The sequence below is a fragment of the Lonchura striata genome, chromosome 1 (assembly GCF_046129695.1).
Source record: "Lonchura striata isolate bLonStr1 chromosome 1, bLonStr1.mat, whole genome shotgun sequence".
Lineage (NCBI taxonomy): Eukaryota > Metazoa > Chordata > Aves > Passeriformes > Estrildidae > Lonchura > Lonchura striata.
In genome coordinates, this window is record NC_134603.1 from 42,047,987 (window position 1) to 42,068,095 (window position 20,109).

General features: G+C 38.9%; 1 pseudogene; it reads right to left on the bottom strand.

Moving 5' to 3' along the window:
* Window positions 1-20,109, bottom strand: part of LOC144246500 (uncharacterized) — a 59,625-nt pseudogene that overhangs the window by 8,983 nt on the left and 30,533 nt on the right.

The following is a 20,109-nucleotide window of genomic DNA, read 5'->3' on the forward strand; positions in this document are numbered from 1 at the left end:
AGGAATATCTATTTGTGTACCGGCACCTCATCATACATAACTGCCCTGCTCCTTAACATTATGTTGCCAGCCACATTCCCATGTGCAGACCAAGTTTCAGTAACACATGATGACTTTCCAGCTGGGCCTGTATAAATTCCTAAAACTACAATACTAGTCTTGCCTTAGAAACTCACTATTTTCTTCCACTACACTTAACGTTTACTATTCCTAAAAATCCTTTGGTCATCTGTCAAGGGGAAGAATGCTACATGCTTTTCAAGTTTGAAAGGTTTTATAAACACTCATCATTCAGAGAGGTGCTATCCCATAGCAAATTAAATATTATAACAATTCTGCTATCCATGGAGAAGTTGAGAAAGAGAAGACTGCTATGGCCTGTCGGAGCAAAGGAATTCTTTACCAGCAGTCTTGCACAATTTCCAGACTCTGAGTGGCATTATAGTTTATGAGATATGTCCCTGTAAGGTCTCTAGTCATCCTTAAATTTAAGTTGAACCTGATCACTTCTTTATCTCAACAACATATGTTACATAATCTCTTCCTCATCCTAAATTACCCAAATATGCTTTTTAAACAGGGAAAGAACTGAAAGAAAAGAGGTTACTTTCTCATAGCAGAGAGGATGAGATGGGGACAAAGACTCATAATTTGTCTCCAGTTCAGAGATGTGCTTTTTCTCCAGCAGTATGCACAGCCTTAACCCGAAGTTAGAGCAGATGACTACATTCATTATAATGGGCAAATTTTAAACAGCAAGTACACAATGCTTTAGCATCAGAGATATGATGACACCACAAGTCCTATGTGTAGGCTTGGGTTCTTGAGATAAGAAGGACATCAAACTATTAGGGTGTGTCCAGGGGAAGGCAACCAGTATAGTAAAAGGCCTCAAGGACAAGGGCAGTGGCTGAGGCTGCTTGTTTTGTTCAGCTTGGAGAAAAGGCTGAGGGGTGGACCCATCATAGTCTACAACTTCCCCAAGGACAGCAGTGGAGTGGGAGGTGCTAATCTGCTCTCTGGTGACCAGCAGTGGGATGCAAGGAAATGGAATGGAGCTGCATCAGGAGTGTTACTTATGGGTCCCTTCCAACTGGAGTTATTCTTTGATTCTAAAGTATTACTGGGCTGACCACGCATTTGGCTTTTCTAAACATCCATTAGCAATAGCAGCATCACACAGATATTTGCTCATTTAGGTTTGGCATATTAGTTTAAAAGACATCACCTATCCTACATGTTCTTAACCTCTCCTTGACCTTGTCCTTAGCAGAACCAGCTCATGAACTGTGTAGTTTGCACCCAACAAGACAATACCTGTAATAAGCAAATACAATTATCTAGATGCAAGTAGGTAGACTGTTGTTGCTTCCCTCATCCTTCTTAAGTAACATCTACGTTAAAACAAGATCTGCCAAAATATTGTCCTGTTTTAAATCATCAGTGAAAGCTTCGCTCACAGTACTGCACTCTAGAGTTCATTAAGACATCCAATATTATTGCTGACTTAGTAATGTTAAAATGAGTATTTTTATAAATTAATTTATAATTTCAAACCTTTCTTCAGAGTTCTACCTTTCTGCATTACACAGATAAGGCCTTAACAAGCAAGATGCATAACGTTGTAGTTTTTATCTTAGTATTTGTTTCCTACACTTACACATACACACACACTCCATTCATACTATCCGCTTCTCAACTTTTAACTTACATTTTGATAACAGATACCTTGGGGGCCACGACAAATCTTTTTGGTTTGTAGCATACTTAACATCATGCTAGCCCTATTCTGTGATTACAGCTACGAGCCAGGAGTTAATACAGTAGTACAAAGTTGTGCAACACGCTGCTAAATTATGTGCTTGATGAACTCAGAGCAGAGCAGACACCTAATCTTCATTAGAGCATCAGAAAAAATATAAACAACATACCAAGTGGCTTTTGTGACTGGAACACCAAGTATAAGCCGGAATTTTTTAACTGAGTATTTCTGTGTCCAAAAATACTGGTTTACTCAAACCAAAACATGTTATAGGGATTTACTAGTTTTAACATAAATGTATCCTAGGAAAGATTAGTTTGCTTCAAGGTGTTATTAGCAGTCCACAGCAGAGGGCTTACACTGGGGTCTTTTGCCATTTTAATGATTCCATGACTTTATGATTCTAAGCAAACATGCCTGCCTGATCCAAAAGATCCTAGGGACTGGATATGGAAGAACTAGGTTCAAGTCCTTTATTATGAAATGTCATTTAAAGGAAGATATGCTGTGAGAATCTACCTCTGCATTTTTGTACAGACCTGGAACACACATTTGAAGAAAACTATCACTTCCACCTCCCGCAAGTTAACATTAGAGAGAAGACCCCTTTCTCCTGCAATGGTCAATTGTTTCACTATGTAGTCTTGAAATCTGCATTTTTTTCAATGGTTTTTGTCTCTCATCTAAGATTATCAAAGGGATTTTTACACATAAGTGTGCCTGTGTGAGTATAACTTCTGGAAAAGCATCCGTTCTGAAGGAAATTAGTGGCACAGCCAGAAATACTAGGAGCCTGTCACCTGCTCCCACCTTTAAAGCACTTCCTGTTCACAGAACAAGAAGGAATTGGGTATTCGTAACTATTGAAACTTTATTTGTCTCAATTTAATATCTGACTGGCTTTGGTTTTAATAAAATCTCTTTCAGATTACTAAGGTAAGTGCAACACTGCAGCAGAGCTAATGGCTTAGCAAACACTTTGTCCTGAGCTCCCATCTCCTTTCCAGGAAAAGTCACTGATCTTCCCTAGGCCTCCTACCACATGCATGCCATCATCTGGACATGTAGCATAGGCAATTAATGGGCTTGGTTTTGAGGACAATGATGAGAAGACACTAATAAGGCATGCTACAACAGGCAAGACCTATTCCATTCAGACTACATTTGGAGGAGGAAATGGAGAAAAACACAATATAGTCAGAGTATATTCAGTGTAGCTGAGGGTATAGAGAAGAAACTAAACCAGTCATTTCCTATGAATTACCTTTTGTGCATTACACACTTCATTCTGCAAAACTCTCCAAAGGTTCACATTCTACAGTCTTTCACAAAAAAGGTCTGTAATCATTCTAAGAGACAAAAATATACAGATCTAAATTCTGCTCCGAGATCATCATGCACAGCTCCAAGAAGTCTACTTCAAGAAAGATCACTGGGCTGGGAATACTCCCAATACTTTAATCCTAACATATATAGACAGCAAGTGTGAAAGTTATGATCTGCCCTGATCCTCAGCCAGACTCTGTTTGCTCAGGTCCAAAACAGTGTTCAGGTCTGTAGTCCAGACTTCACCATTTTCCACTTGAACATGATGCTGGAATTAAGAAAACAGTAACATTCACCATGAGTTGAAAGAGCAGAAACATTTGCTCATCACCAGTGGTTTGTTGGCTGGTTTTGGCAGCTTGCAATTTGCTCAGCACCACTCTTAACTAAACCCAGCAGGGAGTCACTTAACAAAACTTTGAAAAGTGTGAGAGAAATTTGGATAGTCAAGAAAAAAGCACACACAAACACAATGATGGAAATAGTTGGAACATTTCTGATAAGAATCCAAGCCTATTAAAAACTGCCATATTCTGGAGAAAAATGAGCATACATTATTTCACTTGGACTTCCAGAAGTCAGGCTTCAGAGGTATAACAACATCATTCTTTGATGTTACATACAACATCCTTCCTATCACATCATCAAGCCTTAGAAAGCAGACCAAACATGTTTCTTGCACTATTTTGTGAGGTTTAACAGGAAGTGCTAAGATTCAGACTTGGACTCTGCAATTGTTCATTTGCTCTTTATTTATTTAAGAAGGAAAAAACCTCTTAAGTAGGGAATCTCATTTCAAAGATACCCTGGCAAGGCATTGCAGTAGTTTCATATGTTCTATCTGTTATAAAGCATGTATCATGAAGATACACCTAATTAAGATAACGCGTTATTATTCCAATATCCACATGTCAGTTTTGGCATGGAAGTCAGGAATGAAAAGTATCTGACAGCTGATTGTGTCACTCTTCTTGTCAAAATGGCCAATTATCTGAGGAAACTACAAATTCTAAATATGGGGTGAATGACATAAAAGGAACTACAGCTCCAAAGTAGCTGCAAATGAACAGAAGGAATATTAAAAGGTGATGCAACTGGCAAAAGCATTCAGGGCTGGACTCTCCTAAATGGAATGGATAAAATAGCTGCACAAAGGGACAAGCGGAGGATGGAGGATTAAAGAACATGAAGCATCATGCTTTCATTTACTTTAGAAAGTTTTAAGCTTATTTCTCCTGCATTAATCCACCAAAAGTACCTGGGTTTTGGGGTGTTTTTTAACCTGATTTTATCTGTTGTTTTGGCTGGTATCCAATGCAGTCATTTGCCTGACTTGAAATAGTGTTGTGCTTTTTTAAACTTGTAAAAAGAATATTCTGCATATGGTGAGCTAGACAGTAGATAAGGACTAGGTCATCATGTATCAGGAACTGTTTTAAATCAACCAAGTCTCCATCTTACACAGTAAAATCTCAGGGTTACAGGGTTGTTTCAGGTTAGGCAGGCTAAATCATTATTGTTTACTTAATATTTTGTTCTTCAAATGAAGAGGGAGCAGGAGCGTTGCATGAATTTTTGGCATCCTACCTAAAAGATTATAAAAAGGTCACTATAAAGTACTAGGCTGAGGTTTTCCAGAGCAAAGATCAAATTCTGTCTATGCTACAGCTTTTCAAAGGACACTGAGCAAATATTTAACCTCTGTACCTCAGTTTTCAAATCTATAGTACAGGGATTTCTTCTACATCAAGGCTATGATTTGAAGTTAATACTCATTACTTAAGTTGCCAGTTGTCAGGTTTTATAGGCAACATCATCAGGGTGAATGAGCAGACAGCAAGCCCACAGCCTCAACATAAAAATGCAAAGGCAGCTGTTAATAAATTGTAAATGCAAACTTTATATTTCAGACCTGCAGAAAGGCTAGATTTTAGAAATGTATGAAGGCTTAAAATCAGATTTGTATTTCTCTACAAGCTGGCTTGCTGCTAGGCAGACTTTGAATTTCAGAGGAGCCTACCACACATTTAAACGGCAGGACAAGCATGTGATCAATCTTTCCATTCACACATCAGTTTTCCCCATGCCTATATTTGATTTTGACATTTAACAACACTCTGCACTTGCCTAAAAGCCACCCACATGCTGCAGTGTGGCTGCATACGTTTTTAATTTGGCTTTTTGGGTTAGCACACAGTCTTTGCAACACTCCAGTTTTCCCTGCAAAGGGCTCCATCACAAAGTCCTACAGCACCTGCACAATTATTTGCAAGGCCAAACAGGCCTACCTATTTTAAAAGTATCATATAATGTTGCTCTTTGGAAGAAACTTTTCACACTTTGCATATGAAATCAAACCACTGCCACAGACTCTATAAACCTTCCCCCATCTGTGTTATTCATGAGCTACAGTGCCCCAGGACCCTGACAATGCATGGGAGGATTGTAACATCCTTTTGTTGAAAGTACTGAAGTCCATTTATTTAAATAGGCAAGATTACTGTATAGTGTATCATTGAAATTAACTAGAGCAGCTCTTCAAAAGCAGGAGGCTGGACAGTAAAAACAATCAGTGTGCTGACAGACTCTACCCTCTAACATGAAAACCAAGTAATCACAAAGGCACTTTGATATTGCCATCAGATATTGCTGTCAGCTCTCTCTGCACATCTAAAAATATTTCTCAAGTCTTTACTGTGCTTCCCTTCCCCTTTTTTCTTTTTTGCTGTCTGAGTTCATATGAAGCCTTCAAAACACTGCCAAAGGTGTTTCTAGCTTTGATCAGGCCTGGTAGAATCACCATTGCCCAGAACGTACAGCAAAGGCACAGTGGAAAGGAAGGGGGGAAGTTGACCATGATCCTCTGATAAGAAACAAAACCCCATTTTTATCTGCATTTATTGCATGAACTTAGCAGACTTCTGCATTTGATTGAGTAATTTTGCATTCTTGTGATCTAAACTTAGCAATCTCGCCAAAACAGTGCCAGAAGGAAAAGGCTCTCCAACAATCTATCAAACCCATATCAGTTATTTTGAAAGTGCCAGCAGCAAGGCTGTCACAATATTAAGGTAGATATCACTAGCTCAGTAATTAATTTATGAATTAAATGTTTCACGTCTCCATTCATCTTTAACTTTCCTTTCTCTAAGCTGTTGCACCACATCTCTACTGAAGGCAAGTACCTCTTTTCTTGCTAACAAGAATAAAAGTATTACCTTATTAAAACAGTGTGTGAGGACTCTCTGAACACATGTGCATGCACAAGTCTTGAGAGCAGTGTTTCATTAGTCCCAACTGGGAGTGCAGATTAAAGAAAAATGCCAGAAACCATACCTACAGTCTGACATATCTATGATATGTTGCAATGCCTGATATGTTCTGTGGGAAAGGAGATCTATATGCTATACTCAGTTTCACTGAAGTGCTTGGCAGAAAGCATTCCTGACTCACAACAGTGTCTGTTCACTGGACTGGCCAGAGGGGAGTCATACCTAATAAACTGCCTTAAAATACACATACACACACCACTTTGGGTCATTGATTTCACTGCTAAAGGATGTTACTGTGTATTACAGCTTTAAGTTTTCAACTTTGTCATATTTTCTAAACTCTGATTTCTTCAATTTACTTTCAGTTATGTGACATTCCCCTTTAGCAGAGCAAAAGCATGCATTAGCTAAACAATGTGGTTTGGATTTAGCGTTCCCATGCATCATTGTGAAAATGTTTGTCTCAGCAATAGTGTCATTATTGTTACTGGGAACAGCTGCTCTACTATGTCTTCTGATTGAGGAGAGCAGAGTATCTCCCTTCCCATACCACCTCACAAACCAGGAATATGAAGTAGGACCATTGAGTAGAAGTAGTTCATGAGCACATGTTGTTCTGTACCTGTCTTCCTCCTACCACAAAGGAAGCAGAAAGTGCAGGAGCGCAGCAAAGAACAGCAGCAAAATAAATATTGCCAACAGAAATGAAGTTTGGCTCCCTCCTCTGGCAGTTCTTCTGGATCTGGACCAGGGACTAACCTGAGGCAGAAATCCTCCTCGCTCAGGTGCAGCTTTCTGGCAGCTCAGCTCCATTAGACATGACATCCTTTGAGTGAGATTTGGAGCAGGGAGTTTGCTGCTGATCAAGCGGATGTTTAATATCTCCCCTGAGTTTCTGAAGTGGAAAGATGTAACTCTCAGCATCCTTGCCAGTGCTCCCAGCCCCACTGAAGTCAGCTTCCACATCCAGATCTACGAGAGCGCTGGAGTCCCGCCGGGTTCGCTGGGAGCATCCCAGCAGCAATGCCGTGCTCTGCAGGCCTGTGCAGCTTGGCCCAGGCCAGCTGGACATTTTTAAGGAAAGCTTACAAAACACATTTGTGTGATTGCACAGAGCAACAGGCTTTAACTCACCTTTCAAAATAAGACCTTCAGAGGTAATTAAGTTTTATTTTAAGATGGATTGAATCTGGTTTCCAGGGTATTAGACCTTTTGAAATGTCTTTGGATGGGAAGCCATGTTTTAAGTCAGTAGGGGTTTTTGCAAGTCCAGCATCTAGTAACATTTTAGCTACATGAAGACCACAGCTTTTGGATGTATTTTATCTTTTGAAAGGATCTTAGATTCCCAATTTTATCCTGAAAATTAAGTACTGTGAACACTTCATCTGTATCAAACAAACTTAAGTAAGGCAATCACATAGTCAATACACTCTTGCCTAACATATCCATAATGTAGTAACATTTTAGCTACATGAAGACCACAGCTTTTGGATGTATTTTATCTTTTGAAAGGATCTTAGATTCCCAACTTTATCCTGAAAATTAAGTACTGTGAACACTTCATCTGTATCAAGCAAACTTAAGTAAGGCAATCACATAGTCAATACACTCTTGCCTAACATATCCATAATGTACAATCATAAAGTAATAGAATGGTTTGGATTGCAAGGGTTCTTAAAGATAATCTAGTTCCACCCCTGCACAGGCATGAACATCCCCCATAGACCAAGGTGGTCAAAGAACCATCCAGCCTGGCCTTAAATGCTTCCAGGGGTGGGGCATCCAATTGTGATGAAACAGTTTGAACAAACATGGTAAAGTACAAGGATTTTTGACAAAAATTTTCAATATTTTATTTAAATTTCCTTTTGGGTTCAATGTATCTAATTCAATCAGCCACAAATGCTGAAGTTCCAGTAAACTTGATGGGTGAGAAGAAATGGGGTTTCCTAGGTGAAAAAATACAGACAAAAATGCGGACACAATGCCAAAAATGTCACGTCCCCTACAGAAGTAGCATAAAACCAAGTTTTACCCATTTCTGCTTAGACAGTTATAGTCTGTACAGTCTGCTTACCATCACAGATATCGTGATTTCTGCATAATTACTTTATCCCAGTCAAATTAAATCAAGCAAAAAAAAAAAATTCCTTCAGCTAAAAGATAGACAACCAGAATGCAGAGTAATGGCTAACAGCTGTGTAGGTAAGAGTACAGAGGCAAGCACAGGGAATCCAGCCCTCAGTCTGACAGGAGGAGAGGTATGTATGGTACAGATCTGAGAGCCTCAGGCGTGAAGAAAATGGCTTATTTGTTATGGTAAAATTCCCAAACAGGCTACTCAGTGGTATTTGTCAACCTCGTATTTTCTCCAGGAAAATTGTCTCACAGCTGTGTTCAAAACAGAAATTAAGATTGCTGGGCAGTATTCCAGCTTTTGACTCTTCACCTCTTTCCTCAGAGGACACAGAGGGGACAGCTCCTGGTCTAACAAGACACCAGCATGCACCTGCTTTACTTCAATGGACACCAGGAGGATTTAACCACAGTACAGAAAAGCTGCTCCCTAATTTTCTTTGGCAAAAGTGTAGGTAAAGGCAAAAAAGGCCACCAACATCAGAACAGTCCCTGGGAGGAACGTGGTATTCATCAGTCACAAATATGCAGGAAGCCTACATAAAGCAAGGAATAAACAGCATCCAAGAAAAAAAGCACCTGTGTAGAGAGCACATTGTCATCCATTACACATGCCTGTACAAGGAAGCAATCAAAGGATGCAAAGCATGGCAGCAAAGGTGTTGCTGCTGACCATGGAATATCATCACCATCCATGTTATATCCCAGAAATGTCCACAGACAGGGAAAAGAAATTCATTACCTACAGCTTTTCTCCTCAAATCCTCCATGTCTTCTAGTTTTACTGTACTTTACTTCATGAAGAGGTTTATTAACCTCTGGCAAAGAAGATGGAGCAGCAAAACACAAGTGGTGATATGTCTAATCTCTTCATCATGTCAAAGAACCACTTCATTGCCCCACAATGGCCCTCCATCAGTACATTGTAACATGTGGAAATGAAAAAAATAGCTCTTTTTTCAGATTTGGTCTCACAGAAATTAGGCAGAAGCATAACTCTATATTTTCCCACTGGAGGAGGATCTGGAGCCACAATCTAGAGCAGCCAAGACAAAAGAGAGCCAAGGGACCTCCCAACAACTCCTCAATATGTATTTACAGCCTCATGCTGTTTCTTTGGCAGATACAGCCTGAGAAGGAAGGCACTGGTCCTATCCTCAGGTCACTCTGAAGAATGAATTCCACCTAGCCAGGAGGGCATGTCATTGAGGGCATGACATTTATAGCTCTCAGCGGACTCAGGGCTAACACATCCATAACAGCTCAGCTCAGCTGCAGTCACTGGGGGGGGCAACAGGGGAGGCATTTCAGCTGCAGTGCAAAAGAATAGCCTGTTTTGTTCTGATGTGCAAGTATCATCACTACTGTGGGAGAAATGAAGGGGGCCAGCCAGTTCCTCAACCCTCTGTGCTGCACACAATAAATCGATTCAACCCCATCAATGCGTCAAGTTCACCATCAAGTTCTGTGCGTGCTTGGGAAACCCTTGCAGAGTAGGGTCTGAGGAACATGTAGCCACACGTTCCTCACACTGAACTCTGCAAGGGTTTCCCAGGCATGCACAGAGCTCTGACTGTGGCAGAGTGTCAAATGTATTGCTCTAAGGAGAACTTTGTTTTGGAAACTTGCTTCGCAGCTACAGCTTGCTTCCTCTTTAACAATTTTGAAGCCAAGAAATTTTCTTTAGTAGTTACTTTTGTTTTTATTTTCTACTGCTTGCTCAGCTGGGGAAGATAACAGTTTCAGATTTAGGTCACCCATGGAAAAATGTGTTTGGTGATCTCATCTTGATCCCCAGTGGGTAGCCATCCAGATCACAATGAGTAGGAGAAAAATATAGCCCTGCTAGGCAGGTCTGGAAGATTTGGAGGAGAGGAGGAGGCACATTTGTGTTTTTCTTTAATAAAATTGTAATATCTACATGTTTTCTACAGGCCAAGACTAAGGTGCATTTGTAGGCCCATGCAAATTCCAGCCAACATCATTTGGCCACCATCCTTGCTCTTGTAGGAGCTGGCATTGACCTTTTTTCTTCAAAGGGTCAGAATCACTCATATATGTTGTGAAACATAACACTTCATCCATATACAGCAACTCTCATTGCTACAGTTTCCAAGTGTGGCCAGGTACTGAATAACTTTTACATTTGGACCAAATTTACAGTGTTTCATCAATGCTTATTTCATGAGAAAAAAATGGTACAAAAAACATAAATGAGAAACATTATTAAAAAATTATGAGCTGCCACTGCCTTCATGCAAGCTTAGCAGATTATTTGTTTCTTTCCCTTCATTAGCTTGTTATTCCATTCTTTTTAACCTAATAACATTTTTGTTCAAGAAAGGAGAAAACCAAACAACCATATTTGAGAATCAATAATTACATCCAAGGCAACTCTCAACAAAAACATCATGGCAATTATTTTTACATCTTCCCCAAGCCAACTTTTTAAGATATGTCACGCAAGTTATACATCCTCCACTTTAACATTATTGATGTATGTGATGTGTAAATAACTTACCATTTTTCTGCTGTGGTCATGTCATGTCCATATGGGATTTCCGTGGGTCTCATAGGGGTAAGAGATTGAACAGCACCCTTCTCTTTTAAGGAGTTCACAGCATTTGTCATCTTGGTCTTAAGAGTTATATGCTACAAGAGATGTAATTTTATGAGTAAAATGTAAAACCTAAATCCTAAATGCTTCTGGTCATGAATACACAAATTCCATTACACATCACATTACTGGAGATTTGTTTCAGAGGATGATTGCAGAGCATTCCTTCCCAGTGTTGGTGAGAACAGCAGAACAGCAAAGTCACCTGTGGTCCCTTATGGGAACCAGGCATTCCAAAATCATCATGGAAGTCCTCAAGCCACTGGGCAAACACTCGAGTAAGAAGGGGTGTTGTCAGAGCACCCCAGAACACAGTTCTTGCTCCCAGACAATCTCTCTGTATGTGTTTCACTGGAGTGAGGTACCAACTAGCCAGAAAAGCTATTTGATTCTTCTTTGTCAACCATTTATAATATTATCTTGGTTTTATTCAAAACAATCTAACAACAGTTCATTTATGCTGAAAGTGACACGGAAATAAACTTCCTTCATCCCTTTGAAAAGGCTCCAAAAGAATATATCACCAAAGAGCTCTGAGGATTGAGAAAACCACAACCCTACCAGAATTTTCAGGGAACATCATCTTTTCTCTACAGGCACCTCTCTTTGGAGTGTCCTAGTATCAGGCTTCCTTTCCACCTTTTTACTTCCTCCAACACCAATTTGTTCTGCCTTATAAAATGCAGAGTATTTACAGTACAGAGTATGTACAGTACAATAGTATTTACATGAACTCTGCATATGCCTCAGCAGCCTGGGCCTGTAAAATGAATTTTAAAGGAACTTAGGCTGTAGCTGTTGCTAGTGTGCTTTCTAGTTTTATTGCTGTGAACAACTGAGAACTAAAAATGCACAGTAGTTTATGCTCTGTAATATCTTCAGACTGGCACACACTGCAGACTACCACTCAGAAAGTTAGGTTTTAGGGCCTTAGCACATTTTGTATTAATTATGTTTATGATAACATCACTGTGAGGAAACAGATATATGTATATTACACAAGCATACAATACTGCACTTATTGATGTCATTACTCCTCCAGGCCACTGAAACCCAAATAATTCCCACTGTACAATTCTCATTGCAAGAAGATATTTATTTTCTAAAAAGGCTTATACAAACTGTTTCATTTGTCACTGAAGCGAGTTTGAAATTTTTATTAAATATTCACTCAGCTGCTGGTAGCTATCCTTGAAAATTTGTTATAAAGTAGGCAAATGGGCAAGTCCTAATTAAATCTTCACCAATGATGCACAGATAGTTTTTTCCACAATCCACATTGACAGAAAAAAATATTTTTATCCTTCTTTGCTCACAGGTATCTCCAAGTGCCATGCAGTTAAGGTGATGAAACAGAAGTGGATAAAAAAATAAGTCTGTACAAGAAAAGATGTAGAATACTGCAGCCATTCAGGATAAAAGAAACCATGAAAAATATGAAAAATTATAATATTACAAAACAAAAATTGGTCATCTGTTTTTATTACACGTGTCTAGTTTTATAGTTGTTGGAAGCAGAATTCATAGGGCTTTTCTATGTGAACTCCAATGCATCTTCTCCTTTTCTCTAGGATACTCAAAGTGGAAATTAAGTCACTGCCTCTCCCACTCATGACCCACCACTCAAAGGACAGTCTTAATATCCCTTCCTAAAAGGATGAATTCACTCTTGCTGTCATATGAAATACAGTACCACAAATACTTCATTTATCAGGAGATTTTATATGCCTTTTGAGAGTGCCCCATATGGCAAGGAATCCTTTAGTCTGATTCTTGTTTACCCTAGCATGTTACTTCCAGTGACTTTGTTGCTTATCTTGTCTGTAATATGATTTATGTTAACTCATTTCCTGTAAAAGCATACACTAATAAAATGAAAAAAAAAAAAAAAAAGTGAAGAAAGAGCGGGCCAGCTTTGAATTGGCATGGGAAATGTCATGAGTAACTGGATTCAAATACTTTTAAATTACTATTTCAGTGAACCTTTAAGGCTCCGAAGGGCATTTTTCCCTTTTTCTGCTGTTCCCATAAGATCATTTCATTGTTGCTGTTTCCATAAATTCCTGATGCAATAGATGACCTTGTGGTAGAAATGACCTGGGTCCTTTCTTTAAAGGACACCTGCTTTTCATGTTTAAGAAAGTAAGAACAAGGGCCATATACATATCAAATAATCTTCACAAACAGATGCTTAAAGAAATTTTAAAAATCATCTGATAAACATCCAGACATATCGCATGATATCAATTTGATAGCATTTTTACCTTTTAATAGTTCCCTGGAACACCTCTGCATGTTCTGCCTTGGGCCTGCAAACGACTGGGAACCGACCAAGGCTTGTATTTGCAAGAAGTCAAGCCAAGGAGGCAATATTTTCCTTCAGGTGGAGGGCTCTGACGCCAGGCTCCATGACAGTCCCTGGCAGAGAACAATTCCAAGTTCAACCTGAAAGACACAAAGCAGATGGCCAAAGGATTACTTAGTAAACAGGAAATGGCATGCTGCACCACGTTAGCATTTGACGAGTTTATAATGTGTTAGTAAATTACTTCAAGATGGAAATCAGTCTGCTTTATTTGCAAATGTAAAAAAAAAAAAAATGTAATTACCCAATAAAAGTGCTTATCAAGCATTGCCTTGGTTTGTGTGAGATATGTGATAAACTCTACCATATGTATGACTTGGTCATCCTAGGCAGGATGTCTTAAGACCCACTTATCAGTTTGCATGACTTTTCATGGTAAAAAAAGTTTTTTAATCTGAGCTGAAATCCTCTGGAATTCTGGATGATATCAAATAGATTAAAGTTAAGCACTTTGGAGAAATTAATTCTTACTCTTATCATTGCAATAGGGCTGTTTTTTTGCAGTGGTAGCAGCTAGAAAAATTGCTCTTTCAAAGATAATTCACAAATCATATACAGATTCTTCCAGTCTTTTCTAATAATTTTCAGGTTCCAGGCAAAGTTTCAGGAAATATGAACATACAAAATTGAAAAACATGTGTACCCCCTAATTCACCAGTTGGGTGAAATGGAAAATAAAGATACTTTCTGCAAAATTTAAGAGTAATTTCTATGGAATTATAGTAAGCCAGAATCTTACAACTGAAATCAATGAACTGATCTAGTTATAAGCTTGTTTCATAGTTTCTATTAAAAAAAAAAAAAAAAAAAAAAAAAAAAAAAACACCTTAATTATTCTGACTATCATCTGGACACACCATAAGCCAGAACCTCCTGGTCAGAAACAGGCTGACACAAACCACAGACAGAGACAACTGGAGCATACATTTGCCCACATCCTGTTTTACCATGGTACCTTTCATCCCTGTGGTTAAAGTAACTCTTTCCATATGTTATTAATTATTGTCCTCCCTCCTGACAGACACGAGGTTGTTTTTTCAAGCCAGTTATTTTGTTGGTTTGTTATATGACCACCTGTCTAAGAGTAAATGAGCTGAGAAGACAATGCACTTCATACATGGCACCTACAAAGCTAAAGAAAGTTTCTTCTTCTACACTGGGATGAATTTAATATAATCCCCCAAAAATATAGTCTTATGTGCATCAAAACACATAACCATCCCAAATTATATGAAACAGACTGCAGGCAATATAAATTTGGAACATCATCTTATTACAGAGCCAGATTTCAAGGGACCAAGAACACCAATTTTTAGAAAAAATGAACCTCTCTGAACTGCATTTTGTTTCTGAATTAAAATGAGAAGTAATTTATCTTGCAAATCAAAGTGGCTCAGTGCAGAATAAACAAAATTTTTAAATCCCCAAGAGATGTGGTTTTTTTTATTCTTAAACTCATTGAGTTCTACCAATTAGTGAAGTACAAGTGGTGAAACTCAAAGGGAACCATAGATGCTGACAAACTGCTGTCAAAATTGTGCCAGTGTGGCTGCTTGTTGTGTAAAACACTCTAGCAAAGGAATTTAATTGTTCCTAAATGAGTATATTCCTGCTTATCTTCTGCCTATTTTCCACAGACCAGATAAAAATCTGTATTTTTATGCCTTAAGCTTTGTCTAGGAATATGATAGATCTAGCACAATGAACAAAATGTGAAAACATGATTAATGATAACAGCTACTTCCTGAATCATGTGCACTATGTACAAACCCCAAATGGTTTCTAAATAACAGTAATGTGAATACTGTTTCAATTGAGCAATTTCTAGAGTGTATTTCTTAGCAGAGTGTAGACTTTCAGTCTTCACAACTTCACAGTTTTTCTCTGTTGCACAGAAAGCAAATATTACACATTATCACAGAAACCTATGAAATATCATTCTGTTTTGTCAAATCAGCCACATATAAAAATGTGAGGGATATCCTATTATATGCTTCTGTGATCTTGGTTTTATCTGGGATTATGAAGTGTGTGTATTGCCTACATCCACTACATACCTTGCATTATCATCAGTGAGCTTTTGCAGAGGTAGTAGGAACACACTAAGGACTGTGCTGATTCACTGCTCATCATCAGTGACATTTCTTTCATAAAGTTTTCTGTCTGTTGGTCTAAAGAGTAACTTTACTTTGGGAGTGTAGGAAACAAGCAGACAAAAGACTTGTTTTATGAAAGACTGTTACAAGGACAAGGCATATTTAAAAAGAATTGGCTAAAGAAAACCTTTACCAATATATTGCTTCTCAGGTAAACACCAAGCCAAAATGTAATCGCACCTGTAGGATCATAAGAATCAGGGATTGTTCAAGTCAGAAGGGATCTCAGCAGTTCTCTGGACCAGCCTCATGCTCAAGGTGGACTCCACCATGAGCTCAAATGATGTGTATTTCTCCTGTCAGGTCTTAAAGACTTCCAAAGCATGAAGGCTGTGCAGCCACCTCAAGCAGCCTGTGCCACTACCCCACTGTCCGCATGAGGAGAAGGTATTTCCTCATAACCAGTACAAACATCTCATTTCAACTTGTACCATTTTTCCTTGTCCACCATGCCCTGTTGTGGAGACCATGGCTCCATGTCCCCAGTGGCTCCCCATAACTGTGGGGGTGAGGAGGAGGGGACACACTGTTAGGGGCCTCCAAAGCCACCTCATCTCCAGCGTGAGCAAGCACAACCCAGTTGTGCAGCCTCACAGCATGAGCAGTCCAGCCCTGACCATTCTACTTTGTCAACATCTGCAGTTCTGGTGAAAGCACACTCCACTGTCTCCTCCAAGTCATTTATGGAAATGTTAAACAGGCCAGTTCTAGTGAACAGTTCCAGTTCTAGACCCTGCAGTGCTTCCCTTGTTAGGCCTCCAGGCAGTGCGTGTCCCATTCATCAGCACCCTCTAAGGCAAGCCACCCCACCAGGTATTTTACCATCTGGTTGTTCAGCCTCTAGACTGAACACAAGAATATGGTGCAAAACAGTGTCAAAACCCTTGCTAACCTTCACAACCACAAGCTTCCCCAAATGCCCCAAAGGACACTTTGCTCAGCTGGTGAGTGCCACTGCTGCTGCATATTTGTGTTGATGCAACAAAGGACTGGGTTTCAAATGCAATTTCACGCAAGGACATTTTATTTACCACACTGAAAATGCCTTTTTATGGAATAATGAAAGGACATACATTTGGATTTTATCAACTAGGCCTGTCTAATAGATTTACCTCAAAGAGAGACACAGAGTTGCAGCCACACTACAGAAATAGATCCAGTATAATTTTTTCTTTTATAGGACATGTGAGAACATTTTCTCCAAAGACATAATTCACTATAGTAGCATAATGTGTTAAAGTACTAAGGCTATTTCACCAAAGTTATGATATCCGAAGTTTCAGGTTACTTTTAAGACCACATCCATGGGACTGGATATAACATGGAATGAAGACTATCTGCCTTATGATCTAACAAAAAAGTCATTTGGTAAGAAGCCAATATTCCTGAATGGCAAACTGTCTTGAAATGATTCATGAAAATGTAGTTCAGACCCTGTTGCTATTAAATCTAATGGAAGTTTTCCCACTGAAATAAATTGTTAAGGATCTAACCATAACAGATCTAATCATAACATGGAGGTTTCCTTAGACAACCTGCAGTACAAGAGAACTTTTCTTCAAATAGATTTATTCCATATTTTATGTAAGTTTCAAATTATTAAAAGGACTTAAAGGTGGGTGGGAGAGAAGCATAATCCTAATTCAAACACATGACAAGGATTAAGGTGCATGAGAGCACAGGCAACGCTGCTTGCTTGGATTTATTCACAGACTTTCCTTCATCTGTTTTAGGCTGTTTCTCCCCTTTTTTTCTTTCTGCACTGAGAATGTTTACCCCCTGATTCGCCAAAGGCCATCCTGCTCAGGACAGCCCTAGGTTTTATTTGGGCTTCTTGTAAACCACTGTTTTACTGCCCTGACTGACCACTGCATCTTGTATAAATAGTTCTCAGGAGGATGTTTTGGGGATTGCTTAATTAATACTTGTGGTGGTTTTTTTGTCTGAGTATGGTCAGAAGTTTGAGCAATTAAGAGGACAGGCTCATCAGCTCAAGGGAATTTCTCAGGTTGGAGGATGTTAAAATTACTTACCTGTGTTATGAACACTGGCAAGTATTAGAGTTATTCTGTTCTAGTCTCCACTATTCATGCACTTTCTGAGACTAGAAAGTTCTTTTTTTTAAAAAAATACATTTCATTTTGCTGGAAAAACAGAATATTCATCCCAGTATTGAACAAGCCACACTGCTATGATGACTTGTAGCTGGTACTACTTTATAAATACAGTTTATTTATTTATACTAGCTTTCTTATTATCTATCACCATTGAGGTTACCCCATTGTGAACAAACTCACAACATAACAGGAAATTGCATACATTTAAATACAAATTATTTTTTTCCTTGCCTTAAAAGTCATAAAAAAGATTTCTGCATACTTGTCATAGGCCCACCAATTTTCTTTTCAACAAGACATTTAGTGAAAACAAACTATGAAAATGATTATCCCCAAAAATTACATGCCAATATGGATCTCACTATGTAACAGAATAATACATATGTACTGCAAAAATGTTAATCATGTGCAAATGACTGAATTCAGTAGTTTTGCAAGTAAGCTGTGTGAAAAATAAAGGGTTTTTTAGCATGTTCATAGAATACCATTGAGATCAATAACGGGAAACAGAAAAGCCTATAAGACCTCCTTACACTGGAAAAGAACACCACTTTAATTAAATTTAAAATTGATTTTCTCCACTCAGTGCTAGCCCATAAAATAGACACATTTAGGCTGATTTGAAGTGAAATTAAACCTATGAAATCTCTGTGTGCTTTGATGTAAGTGCATGCATGCTACTGATGTGCTTTTGTTTAATTAGCTCTATTGAAAATCACTCTTCAGTGGAACTTTGCACGGCAGACCAGGCCTACAACTCCTCACTGTCTCTGTTCTAGTTGAACACTCAACTAAGTGGGAAATCCTTTTGGTCAATTCAGGAGCCAGAAGTTTTGCAGGGTTCAGACTCCCTTCAGAATATCTACAAATATTTACATTGACTGTAGGACAACAAGCTTCCCAGCATCCCCTGATCCTGGCTTTCTCAATATCCTTAAATGAGGGGACATTTAGCTATTCAGTCTAAAGGCCTTTTGGTAGAACAGCACTTACTGTGAAATGTGTTGTTTGGGTTAGCTGAATGTCTCCCTGTCACTTATTTCCAGAGAGGATTTGAAAGTTATATATGTTTAACAACTACTGTACAATAAAGGAAAATGAATTTCCACAAGGTCTCATAATCTGATGGTAAATTGTCTCTCTCTAATGCTTGAAAAATTGCAGAACAAAAAAGAAACAAAGGTCAGAGATAGAAAGGTCTTTGTGTTTTGGAAAAGAGGGATTGGGGCAAGGAGGACAAAGGGTGGGAAAGATGGGGAAGATGTTGAATGTTTGGAAATTTTCTTCCAAGAGTTTGCTTTTCTGTTCCTTTACCTTTTTTTTCCTTCATTCTTATTAAGTTTTTCCCGCCAGCACCATCAGTATAAAATACTAGTAAATTAAAAGAACAGCAGCTTCTACCCACTTTGTATAGATGCGGTTGTTTATGCAAGGGCATTTAGCTACAAATAAATGAATTAGGATGTACATGTGACCTTGGGATAAACAGGTAAAGGACTGTGGAAATGGATCCACATGCTTGAACTACACAAACAGCAACTTAAGCACAGACTCAACTCACCATGTGCAAAACCATAGGTAAAAATATAAAGTCATAATTCTTGACTAAGTTTTCACACTACAAGTCCAAAAACAAATTACAAATTTCAATTAGCATCCTTCACTAGCCATATCGGTATTTAGGGGAGTACAGGCATCTAAATATTCAGAGCTATTGACAGAGCCTTCTCACTGCTTCCACCCAAACCTGAAGGCATCTAAATTCAGTTGGTGTTTCTGTCCAGAACTGGGCATTTCTCCACGTGATTAGTAGAAGATGTGGAAATGTCTCATTTCCAACAAGCAGCTGTCTGACACACATCTGGTCTCACCAGCTCTCCAAGTCCAACTGAAGGTGCTGCACTGTGGCCATTGAAGAGTGGCATCCAGCAGACATGACCTGTAAAAGCCCACTTTTGGTTGAAACATCAGAGAATCCAAAATGGGTTCACACCTCAGCTATGGGGATTATGAGCCCTCACTTGGGATCTCCCAGACACAGGGGATGATGCAGCACCCAGGCTCTCAGGGGGCCAGGAGCAAACACCCTCCTGCCAAGGCTGCTCAACTGAATGTTCAGGAGAGAAGGACCCCTGCAAGTAATGCAGAGCCAGCTCAAGAGAGAGCATCTATGAATGTGTGTAAGTGTACAGAGACAGAAGGCTCCAATGTCAGATTAGCTATCTCGATGTCTAATGGGCTAACCCTAGAACACATTGCTGATTATTACTGTATTAAGAATGCCAATTATTCAGCTATCCTTGTATTTTCCAAGTTTTTATCTAAGCCTGTACTAATCTTTTCCAAAAACAAAAT